The sequence below is a fragment of the Panthera tigris genome, chromosome B3, assembly GCF_018350195.1.
Source record: "Panthera tigris isolate Pti1 chromosome B3, P.tigris_Pti1_mat1.1, whole genome shotgun sequence".
Classification (NCBI taxonomy): Eukaryota; Metazoa; Chordata; class Mammalia; order Carnivora; family Felidae; genus Panthera; species Panthera tigris.
Window position 1 is genome coordinate 36715363 of NC_056665.1, and position 12669 is coordinate 36728031.

A 12669-nucleotide genomic window follows, 5' to 3' on the forward strand; every position below is an offset into this window, starting at 1 on the left:
GTGTCATGCGCTTTATATCCATGGCCTCCCTTAATCCTTGTACAGATTTCACTGACGAAATCAAAGTTCAAAGAGAAGACAACTAGCCTGGCTAGTAAGTGGCGGTTAAGCCTCAAGCCTACGTCCTGACGCTGGAAGACTTGTTCTTATCCACTGTGTTAAAAGGGCCAGGCAGCTGAGGGAAGGGGGGGTGAGCAATTCCGTTTTTCTCGTTTGCTGACTTGCAAAGGCTGTTTTTATCCTTGTTCAGAAACTCATTGTTCATGGTTGGAAGGATTCCCACAGTGGGTCCCTAATAAGCAGCTTTGCACAATGGTGGCCCTGAGTCCCTGGACCAGCCCTTAGACAGGCCCCTGTGGCAGGCTGGGCCCAGGGGTGAGTGAGCAGGGCCGAGGAGAGGTGGTTGGACGCAGGAGGGCAGGTCAGGCCGAATCAGGCAGGCCATGCGCACGCCAGCAGGGGAGAGACGAGAAAGATTCCAACCTGATGGCCGACTGTGACTCAAGAAGCCGATGCAGGGGACATCCGTGGAGTTGGTCTGGCAACAACACTACAGGGACCACCAGCAGGACTCGTGTGGATACGGACCTGAAGTTCAGGTAGGGCTACCCGCTCTGGTTCCGGGGATGACCCAGTCCTGGCCAATCAGTGTATTCTGAACTTAGACCATGTTGAGTGGTACAGGGAAGAGCCTGGAACCCAAACTGGTTAAATGAGGCTTGGCCCCTGGAATTTGGAAAATGAGCAACTTCCTGTTGGGGGTTTGGTTGGGGCTGGGAGGTCGGAGGCCCGGGAGTTGTGGAGGCACATCCGTTGGACAGAGCCTCTGGATCATTCTGCGTCAGCCTGGGAGAGTCCAGACGACTATGAGGGAGTGAAGACACGCAACATATATTTAGAACTTGTTGTCTGCTGGACGTCGTACATTATTTTGCTTGTTTCCCATCGGGTAGTCGTTATTACCCCCATTTCCAAGATTGAACACATTCAAGTGCTCCATAAATACTAGCCGCTTAGTGGCAGACAACAATAAATGCCTTAAAGAAATCAACCTGATGTTTCCCAAATTTCCCTGATAAGAATCCCTGGGGCTTGTCAGCGGTCCAGACCTCACCCCCTGGGAATTCTGGTTCAGTAGCTCTGGATTGAGGCTGGGAATCTGTGTGTTAACAAGTACCCAGAGGATTCTCATCACTGGGGACTCAGTACCCACGATGGCCTCCTGAAGAAGGTATGGCCATGCTCATTTAAAGTTGAGAAAGGGAAGCTCCAGAGAGGTTAAGTAACCCACCAAAGCTAACACAGGCAAGTGACAGAGCTGGGATCTGAACCTGGCTTTCACACTTGCTGCAGAAAGAGGATGATCCTACCTACTGTGTACCTCATTGGTTGCTAGGCGATGGGAAAGTGGAAAGCAAATCTGCTATTAATAAGGGAAGAGGAGGGGCGCCTGGTTGGCTCAGTCAGAAGAGCATGCGATCCTTGATGTTGCGGGTTGTGAGTTCGAGCCCCACGTTGGGTGTAGAGATTACTTTAAAAAATAAATAAATGAACTTTAAGAAAAAAGAGGGTGGGGGGGGTGCCTGGGTGGCTCAGTCAGTTAAGCATCTGACTTCGACTCAGGTCATGATGTCACAGTTCATGTGTTCGAGCCCCACATCGGGCTCTCTGGTGTCTGCACAGAGCCTGCTTCAGATCCTCTGTCTGTCCCTACCCTGCTCGTTCTTGCTCTCTCTCTCTCTCTCAAAAATAAATAAACCATTTAAAAAAATGATAAATAAAATAATAAAAAAATTTTTAAAGGAGAGAGGAGAGAGAGTGAGAGGCCAGTTTTATGAAAAAAGAGGCCCAAGCAACCCACATATTTTCTATAAGAAGTGGAAAACAAAGTCCTAAAAACCACTTGGTAATTAATAATCTACATGGAAGACTTTTATCCCCCACATTCTTTAAAAATTTACCTACAATAGGGGCGCCTGGGTGGCTCAGTCAGTTAAGCGTCCGACATCGGCTTAGGTCACGATCTCACGGTCTGTGAGTTCGAGCCCTGCGTCGGCTCTGTGCTGACAGCTCAGAGCCTGGAGCCTGCTTTGGATTCTGTGTCTCCCTCTCTCTCTGCCCTTCCCCTGCTCATGCTCTGTCTCTCTCTGTCTCAAAAATAAATAAAAACATTAAAAAAAAATTAAATTTACATACAATAAAATTTACTCTCTGTATCAACAGCCACAGTCAGGATAAAGATCTTAGTTGTAAAAAGAACTGAATTCGTGCTCTGGGAGTATCCTAAATCTTGCTGCCCGCCTCCTGAGGTGTTCTGAGTCTTGGCCAGGGCTCAGGGAGTCAGGAGGCCTGGATTCCCATCCTAGCTCTGCTCTGAGACTAACTGGCTGGATGATTGCAGACACCTTGGCTTTATGTCCTAGAGCAATGCAGATGACATTACATCTGAAGCCTTAGTCTGGACTTCATTGTGATAGTCTTTCCCTCATTGCCCTGAGGCCCCCCAATCAGGCCTAGGTTGAACAGGAAGTTTGGTAAAGGCAGTCCCTGCCCAAACTCCCAGGTGCCAGGAGGAAGGGTCCAATGTGGCAGAAACAGCCTTTTCTGCAGAGGCCGGTGCACTTCTGAGGTCTCACCGTGTAGACAGATAGCCAGGTCTATCCACACCCGCAATTGCCTGGGTCACCCAGCTGACCCAATACGGAAGGAGAGCTAAAACCGACCCGTCTCGGGGCCCACAGATTCTCACAGCACAATGGCCTTTGAGGTAGGTAGTCTTTCCTCTTCCCAGAAGAAACTGAGGCTCAGAGACATTATGGAGCTTGCTCCGGATCACACAGCCAGGGAGGCACAAGCAGGCGTGAGAACCCATAGCTTCCGGGCCTGAAGGACAGAGGTATTTCCTCAGTTCTCAGTCCTCTGCAGTCTACAACGATCTGCAGCAAAGACTCATCTCCAAATCTTGGTTTGACTAATTTCACACCTTTTCTCAGGAATCCAGTTCTCAGGCCCAGTACGGTCCTCCCACTCAGCTCTGCGGTTCTCCAGACTCCTAAGTCTGTGACGAAACCAGGCTCTCCATCGTCCCTGGGAGCAGACGTCTGCCACAGAAATGACTTGTACCTCAGGAGCAAGGAGATCTCTACCTCTGGAGAGAGGGAGGACACCAGCTCTCTTGAAGGAGGAACAGCAGTTCCTTCCCATGCTTGAAGACATCGGAAGAGGCAGCACAGCTGGGGGCACCATCCTGGGCTAGAGCCCAGAGGCCCTGTGACCTGGGACAGGCCACCTCTCCGCGGCGTCTGCATCCCAGAAGCGTCCCGAGGCGCGGAGCATGTTTGCATGTTGACAGGAATGACCCAGTAGAGAAGGAGGCGTGCGTGATGTACACGAAATGGGGAGCATCTTGGGGAAAACCAGGGGCAGGGGATCCTCTTTAGCCTTTGGCAGAGGAAAAAAAAAAACCCACTTCACCCTTTGTAGCAGGAGAGAAGAGAGTGCAAGGCTGTAGATACAGGAAGGTGGGTAGATTTGGAGGGAAGGTGTCAGGGTTCCTGGCTGCTTTTGAAGGAAATAGGAGGCACCGTGGTCAGTGGAGTTTGGGGGCGGAGGGGGCAGATTGGGAGCGAGGGTTTGAAGAGAGACCAGAAGGTGTGAGACAGTTGTGGTTGTTCAGGACGGGGGGACCACCCCTGGGAAGCCTGGGAGGGGCCAGTGCCCATTTACCTGCGACTGGGAACCACAACTTTAAAGGCGGGACCAGTAAACATGGCCCAGCTGCTTGAGTGTGGGTGTCGGGGGGGGCAGAGAGTTGGATTTAACTAGTTGGATGAGGGGCGCCCGGGTATCTCAGTCCGTAAAGCACCCAACTCTTGGTTTCGGCTCAGGTCATGATCTCGGTTTCAGAAGTTCGAGCCCCGCATCGGGGCTTGGGATCCTCTCTCCCCCTCTCTCTGCCCCTCCTCCATTCACCCTCTCTCTCAAAAATAAATAAATAAACTCTGTAAAAAATTGTTTAACTAGCTGGATGATTCTAACGCATAAGGCGTGGGCAAGGGAGAGGGGGTGTCTACGAGATTGTAAGGACAGACCAGGAATCCTGAGTCGGCTCAGGAGAGAAGTGAGTCATGACTGATGGGGAGAAGGTGCGAGAAGGTGAACTGCCAGAGTGGAAGGGCTGTTGGGCTGGGACCACCAAGGCGTGTGAGCTGCTGTGGGAGGAGGCAGCCCTCAGGGAGTGGAGCTATCCCACGGGGTGGGGCGTACTTACTGTCGAGAAGGTCAAGGACAGGGCCGTGGAGGTGGGTGTCTGAGCGGGACGCCAGAGCAGATCTGCACTGGAGGTGAGGAGGCCGCAGAGCCGAGAGGTCGAGGCATTGGACGGTTCATCCCCGGCATCATTGAAGTTGCTGAGAATGATGACAGGAATCACAACGGGAGAAGAGATGATGGACCACCTCGCCAAAGAGGAGGCAGAAAACAGCAACAGAGAGGCATTCACGACTTTTTAAAGGAAGAGGAAGGAGACGTGGAAGCAGTGATGGGGAACAGGAAAAAGTCTCTGGTTCCAGGCTTCGGGACTGCAGTGGAGGGGGGCCCTCAGGGTAGGACTAGGTTGGAGTTGGGACAAGGGAGGGGGGTCCGTCAGCTGCTTAAGGATGGACCTCACGTGATTGCAGGTGTGAGAGGTGGAAGGGGGGAAGAATAACCCTTGTTCTCCCTAATACAACTTCCGTGGATCTTCACGTTGGCAGGGGCCGGGGTGGGGGGCGGGGGGGCTGGGGCAGGGAAAAGGATCAGGGCTTTTGGCATCGTGGCGCTTGTGGGCGTCCACGGAGGAAGCTCGTGCAATCCGCTTGCCGTCGGACTCTGCGCTTGCTGGTTCCTCCCCACGGGCTGCTGACTCCCTGGGACCCCGCACTCCACACTCCCTGGTTCTAGCCACGCACAGGTCGTGGTCTCTGCCTGTGGGCTCAGGGCCACTCTTCCCTCCGGAGCCGTTCCGGCAAGAGCTCATGAGCTCGCATCCCCTGGCCAGATGTCTAAGCCAGATCTTACACGCCGTGGGCCCAGCATCCCAAACTCCGTGGCTGGGATTCCAGCGGTAGGGAGGAAAGCGGGAAACACCATGCCAGCCCAACCCTTCTGTGTTCTGGCCCCTGGAGGACTATATAACACACACGTTGTCACTCCCATATCATGGCAGCCCCCAGGGCCTCAGCCACTCAGTGCACTCCCCTGCTCTCCGCACATCACATCAGGCCTGCCCTTCCCCAGGCAAAAATGAGCCGCCCTAGCCGGTTAGTCACCAACAGCGGGGGGCCTCCACTGTTGGGCAGGTTCTGGCCTGGACACCAACTCATGCTTCAGTCATCCGGCCAAGGGGGCTCCAGCTTCCCACTGAGAAGCCCTATCAACTGTGCAGAAAGAGCCGCCTGGGCCCCCTTTCTCGGGAGAGGCTGTGGACAGGCTAAGCACCTGAAGCTTGGTAGAGGAATTAGTTTCTGCGTTTTGTTGCTCACGCTTCCTGCACCCCAGATCTTGTACGGGCCCCTGTCACAACACCTGTCTTTGCCTGCTTCTTTGAACACTATTCAGATTTTGGGAGTTCTCAGCGGCCGTGACTGGTCCCCGGAAGTCTCTTAGATCTCCATAATTTAGGTTCCTGGCTGCTTTTGACCTGACCACCTCCAGGCTGTGCCATTCAATTCCTTGCAAGGCAAAAGAGAGCAGAACTAGAGCCCTCACAGCAAGAGCTCTTAAATAGGATAAACTGATGGGTCTGTTGATACTAGGGAGTCAGATTCTCCCCCACAGATCAATAGTTCATGAAATGGACCACCATGTAGGAAATATTGAAAAAGCAAGTCATTGACCACCATGCCAGCCCTAGTGGGAGGAATTGGGTGAGACTACAGAGTTTAGGGAGGCTTGTCTTCTCCCTGATTTCAAGATTCAGCACAATCTGAATTTGAGCTGTCCCATGAGATTTTATGGTGACAAAGTAAATTTTGCCAAATTTGATCAGTAACCATGCAAACTGATAATTCTTTTTTTTTTTTTTAAGTTTCTTGCATTTATTTATTTTAAGAGAGAGACAGAGAGAGAAACAGAGAATGAACGGGGTAGGGTCAGAGAGAGAGAGAGAGAGAGAGAGAGAGAGAGAATCCCAAGCAGGTTCCCAACTCAGGGCTCAAACCCACGAGCTGTGAGATCATGACCTGAGCCGAAATCAAGAGTTGAATGCTTAAGTGACTGAGCCACCCAGGCGCCCCTGAACTGAATATTCTTAAAACTGTCTCAGCATGCAAAAAGGCATATGACACTTTAAAATGGGTGACGTTTCCATTCTGGAAAACAGTATGGAGGTTCCTCAAAAAACTAAAAATAGAACTACCCTACAACCCAGCAATTGCACTACAAGGCATTTATCCAAGGGATACAGGTGTGCTGTTTCGAAGGGACACATGCACCCCCATGTTTATAGCAGCACTATCCACAATAGCCAAAGTATGGAAAGAGCCCAAATGTCCATCGATGGATGAATGGATAAAGAAGATGTGGTATATATATACAATGGATAATGACTCGGCAATCAAAAAGAATGAAATCTTGCCATTTGCAACTACATGGATGGAACTGGAGGGTATTATGCTAAGTGAAATTAGTCAGAGAAAGACAGAAATCATATGACTTCACTCCTATGAGGACTTTAAGAAACAAAACAGATGAACATAAGGGAAGGGAAACAAAAATAATATAAAAACAGGGAGGGGGACAAAACAGAAGAGTCTTAAATATAGAGAACAGACAGAGGGTTACTGAAGGGGTTGTGGGAGGGGGGGATGGGCTAAATGGGTAAGGGGCACTAAGGAATCTACTCCTGAAATCACTGTTTCACTATATGTAACTAATTTGGATGTAAATTTTAAAAAATAAAAAATAAAATTAAAAAAAATTTTTTTTCAAAGTTCCCCAGATGACTGGTATTGTATCCCAGGTGAGAACCAGTCATTAGGTATTAATAAAACTGAAGTTATCTTTTCAAAATAAATAAATAAATAAAAATAAAATGGGTGACGTTTTCCTCCTGTCTAGGAGGAAAAAAGGAGAAATGTTATGCAATTGTTATGCAATACTTATTGAAGAGAACAGAAAACAATATGCATACAAATAAGAACAATATGTAAAGTTTTTTGCCATATGAAAAAGAGAATATGCTGTATAATTCAATAAGAACAAAAAAAAGATAAAAATGCGTAAAATAAAGATATTTGAACAGGCCATTTCTCAAAGGAAGATACAAATAGCCAATAAGCACATGAAAAAGTACCCAACATCATTAGCTATCAGGGAAATGAGTTATCACTCACACCCACCAGAATGGCTAAAATGAGAAAGACTGACAACAACAAAAGCTGATGAGGATGTTGAATAACCAGACTCTGCTGTGGTTTTGGTGGGGGCATAAAATGGTACAGCCTCTTTGGAAAAAGTCCTGCAATTTCTTTAAATTTTACAGTTGTATACCTACCCTCTAATTCAGCAATTCCATGCCTGAATATTTACCCAACAGAAATGAAACGTGCTCACAGGAAGACTTGTACAAGAATGCAAGGACAGCACAAGATGCTGTACAAGAGCCGTATCTTCGTTGCAATAGCCTCAGACTGGAAACAACTCAAATGTCCAACAGCCGGTGAATAAAGAAACAAATTGTAGGATGACCCAATAATAGAATACTCCCCACCAATAAAAAAACAGATGAATGACTGACCAGCGCAACAACTCAGAAGAATATCAAAACGGTTATGCCAAGCAAACCGAGCCAGCCGCAAAAGAGTACAGACTGTATGATTCCACTTACATAAATTTTAATAACAAGCAAAACTAATCTACAGTGATAAAATCAAACACTGCTTTCCCTCTGGGGTATGCAACTGGGGATTGATTGGAAAGGGGCCTCGGGAACTATCTGGGCTGAAAGGATTATTCTCTATCTTGATTAGAGTTTGTGTTTCAAATGTATGTACATTCATCAGAGTTCGTCAAACACAAGACTGGTGCATTTCACTGTGTGTAAATTTTACCTAAAAAAAGTAAGAACCATAAGTAAATATTGAACTTTAGCTAATGATATGCATGCTGACGTATTTAGAGGTGAAGGGCACTGATTTCTGGAGCTTATTTTTAAATTCATAAAAAATAAGAAGGATTGATGGATATGTGATAAAATAAATATGGCCAAAATGTTAATTATAGAAGCTAGGTAGTAAATATATGACTGTTTGATGCACAATTTTTCCAAGTTTTCTGTTTGTGGAAAATTTTCAGGATGGTAATAATGATGTGGAGATAGCATGTGAAACAAAGATAAAGAAAACATGCAAAACAAAGATATATTATTAGAATTAAGATTATGGGTGATTTTTTAATCACCTACAACATTAACTTTGTATTTTGTATTCAGCTAAAATATTTTCACATAATTCTGTATTGCCAAAGTAAAAAAGAAAAGCTTATTATAGAAATTTTGGAATATGCAGAGTAAAAACAAAAATTCTTTTTTTTTTTTTTTTAGAAACGAAAATTTTAAATCTCTTATACCAAGGCCCATAGAAAATCACTTAACAACATAGTATATTTTCTTACTAAACATATCTTGAACATTCCCGGTCATTAAATCTTCTTGAAAATGTGTTTTTTAGATAGTATTACATTCCATTGTATGTATGTACTATATATAAAATTGTTAATCATTCCCTATTGTTAAATGTTGGCTTGTTTCCAAGTTTTTCTATTGCAAACAAAGCTAGGGGGAATGTTACAGTACATACATCTTTGAGCACATTTTGATTTTTCCTTAGGATGGATTTCTTGCAGCTGGGTACTAGGTCAAAAGTTAGGAACATTTTTTTACATTTAATACTAGCAAATTGCGTTCCAGAAGGGTTATATCAATTTACATACCCCAAGTAGTATGTGAAAGCGCCCTTTTCCCCCTGAGACTTAGTCACTTTTGAATATATTTTTTTAATTTCATTGTGTTTTTGTGGGGTTTTGTTTGTTTGGGTTTTTTTGTTGTTGTTTTCTTTTTTCTTTTTCTTTTTTTTTTTTTTTTGCCAAAATTTTGTAGGAAGCAGATTGCATCTTATTATAAATTTAATTTGTATTCCTTTGGATATTATTAAACATTTCCTTTCCCAAATTTTTGTTAATGATTTGTATTTCTTCTCTGAATTAATCTGTTTGCATCCTTTCCCTATTGTTCTGGGAGGATTTTTATTATGTTTACATTGATGTATTAAAGTTTTTAAAAGGTATTGATTTAAAGCTTTTTTTATAAGAGGTGCCTGGGTGGCTCAGTCGGTTAAGCGTCAGACTTCAGCTCAGGTCATGATCTCGCAGTTGTGAGTTCAAGCCCTGCGCTGGGCTCTGTGCTGACAGCTCAGAGCCTGGAGCCTGTTTCAGATTCTGTGTCTCCCTCTCTCTCTCTGACCCTCCCCCCGTTCATGCTCTGTCTCTCTCTGTCTCAAAAATAAATAAACATTAAAAAAAATTTTTTTTTAATAAAGCTGTTTGTAAAATGAGTTTATTAATCCCATGCCTTATGTGTTTGCTACAGATATTTTTCCCAGTTTATTGAATATTTTTTAATTGAACTTCTTATTTTGAGATAATTGTAGATTCACATGTAACTGTAAAAAAATAATGCAGAGAAATTCTGCACACCCTTCACCCAGCTTCCCCTAATGGTAAGATCTTGCAGAATTGTAGCACAGTATCTTAGCATTGACAGTCAATCTACAGAACATTTCCATTATCACAAAGATCCCTCTTGTTACCTTTTTAAAATTATTATTATTTAAATTCAAGTTAGATAACATACTGTGTAGTTTTAGTTTCAGGAATAGAACCCAGTGATTCATCTCTTACATATGACACCTAGTGCTTATCCCAAAAAGTGCCCTCCTTAACTTTAAGCCCATCACCCATTTAGCCCATCTGCCCCCAACCCACCCCCTCCAGCAACCCTCTGTTTGTTCTCTGTTTTTAAGCGTCTCTTATGGTTTGCCTCCCTCTCTGTTTTTATCTTAATTTTCCTTCCCTTTCCCTATGTTCATCTGTTGAGTTTCTCAAATTCTCCATAAGAGCGAAATCATGTAACATCTGTCTTTCTGACTGACTTACTTCGCTTAGTATAATACACTCTAGTTCTCTCCACACTGTTGCAAATGGCAAGATTTCATTCTTTTTCGTGGCCAAGTAGTATTCCATTATATATATATCTTCTTTATCCATTCATCAGTGGATGGACGTCTTCTTTATCCATTCATCCATTCATCAGTGGATGGACATTTGGGCTCTTTCCATAACTCGACTGTTGTTGATAGTACTGCTATAAACATTGGGGTGCATGTGCCCCTTTGAATCAGGATCTTTGTATCCGTTGGATAAATTCCTAGTAGTGCAATTGCTGGGTCATAGGGTAGTTCTATTTTTTATTTTGTATTTTTTATGGAACCTCTATCATATTACCTTTTTTATAGTGACACCTACTTCCCTCCTGCCCCTAATCCCTCCTTAGCCCCTGGCAACCACTATTCTGTTCTACATTTTTCTAATTTTGTCATTTGAGGAATGTTATATGAATGAAATTATACAATATGTAACCTTTTGGGATTGTCTCTTTTCCCTCAACATAATTCTCCGGTGATCCATGTCAGTTGATGCCTGGATCCATAGCTTGTTCCTTTTTATCACTGAGTAGTGTTCCATGTTCGTTTCAGCCTTCCATCCATTCTAAGACATCTGCTTTCTTTCCAGTTTCTGGTCATGAATAAAGCTGCTGTAAGCATTCTTGTATAGGTTTCTAATGAATATAAGTCTTAATTTCTTTGGAGTAAATGCCTTGGAGTGCATGACTGGATTGTATGGTAGTCACATGTTTAGTTTCCAGAGAAACTGTCAAACTCTTTCACAGAGGCCGTACCATTTTACAATACCACCAGGAATGTATAAATAATCTGGTGTCTCTTTATCCTTGCCAGCATTTGGTTTTGTCACTTTTTTTTTTTTTTCAACGTTTTTTTATTTATTTTTGGGACAGAGAGAGACAGAGCATGAACGGGGGAGGGGCAGAGAGAGAGGGAGACACAGAATCGGAAACAGGCTCCAGGCTCCGAGCCATCAGCCCAGAGCCTGACGCGGGGCTCGAACTCACGGACCGCGAGATCGTGACCTGGCTGAAGTGGGACGCTTAACCGACTGCGCCACCCAGGCGCCCCGGTTTTGTCACTTTTTTAACAAGTAATTCCTACACCCAACGTGGGGCTCGAATTCACAACCCTGAGATCAAGAGTTGAATGCTTTACCAACTGAGCCAGCCAGGCACCCCGGTTTTGTCACAATTTTTTATTTTAGAAATTTTGATGGGTATGAAGCAATAACTCCTGGAGGATTTAATTTACATCCCCCTAATAATTAATGAAGTTAATCATCTTCTCATGTGCTTATTTGCCATCACTATATCCTATTTGGTGAAATATCCTTTCCAATTAGATTGCTTCTTTCTTTTGTTACTGTTGAATTTTGAGAGTTCTTTATATGTACTAGTTACTAGTCTTTTGTTGAATATGTGGTTTGCAAATATTTTCTTCCAGTCTCCATCTTGTCTTTCCGTCCTCTTAACATGGGCTTTTGCAGAGCAAAATTTTAAATTTGATGAAATGCAGTTCATGCTTTTATGGATAATGCTTTTGGTATCAAGACAAACAGCTCTTTGTTTAGTCTTAAATCTGGAAGATTTTCTCCTGTGTTTTTTCCAAGAGTTTCATGGTTTTACATTTCATTATTATTTTTTAAAGTTTATTTATTTATTTTGCGAGAAAGAGATTGAGAACGTGAGCAGGGGAGAGGCGGAAGGAGAGGGAGAGAGGGAAAATCCTAAGAAGGCTAACCATGCTGTCAGCACTAAGCCCAACGCAGGGCTTGATCCCATGAATCGCGAGATCATGACCTGAGTCAAAATCAAGAGTCCGAGGCTCAACCGACTGAGCTACCCAGGTGCCCCTGAACATTTTACATTTAAGTCTAATCCTTCGTGTATCCAATCATTCCAGCACCATATTTTGAAAAGGCTATCTTTACTCCATTGAAATTGAGTAATCAATTTGCTTTTGCACGCTTGTCAAAAAAACAGTTGGGCAGGGATGCCTGGGTGGTTCAATTGGCTAAGCGATCGACTCTTGATTTTGGCTCAGTTTGTGAGATTGAGCTCCATATTGGGCTCTATGCTGACATCACAGAGCCTGCTGGGGATTCTCTCTCTCTCCCTCCCTCTCTGCCACTCCCCCCGCCGTGCTCTCTCTCTCTTTCAAAATAAATAAACATAAAAAAAATCAATTGGGGAAATATGTGGATTGACTGATAGACTCATTCATCCATTCATTTATTTCTGGGTACTCCATTCTAATGATCTATGTGTTTATCCCTCCATCAGTCTTGATTACTATATAGCTATTTAATAAATCTTGAATTAGGTAGACAGATTCCTCCCACCATATTCTCCTTATTCAAAATTGTTTTAGCTATTCTAGTCCCTTTGCCTTTCCATATAAATTTTAGAAAAATCTTGTCTGTGTCTACAAAAAATTGTTTGTGGAATTT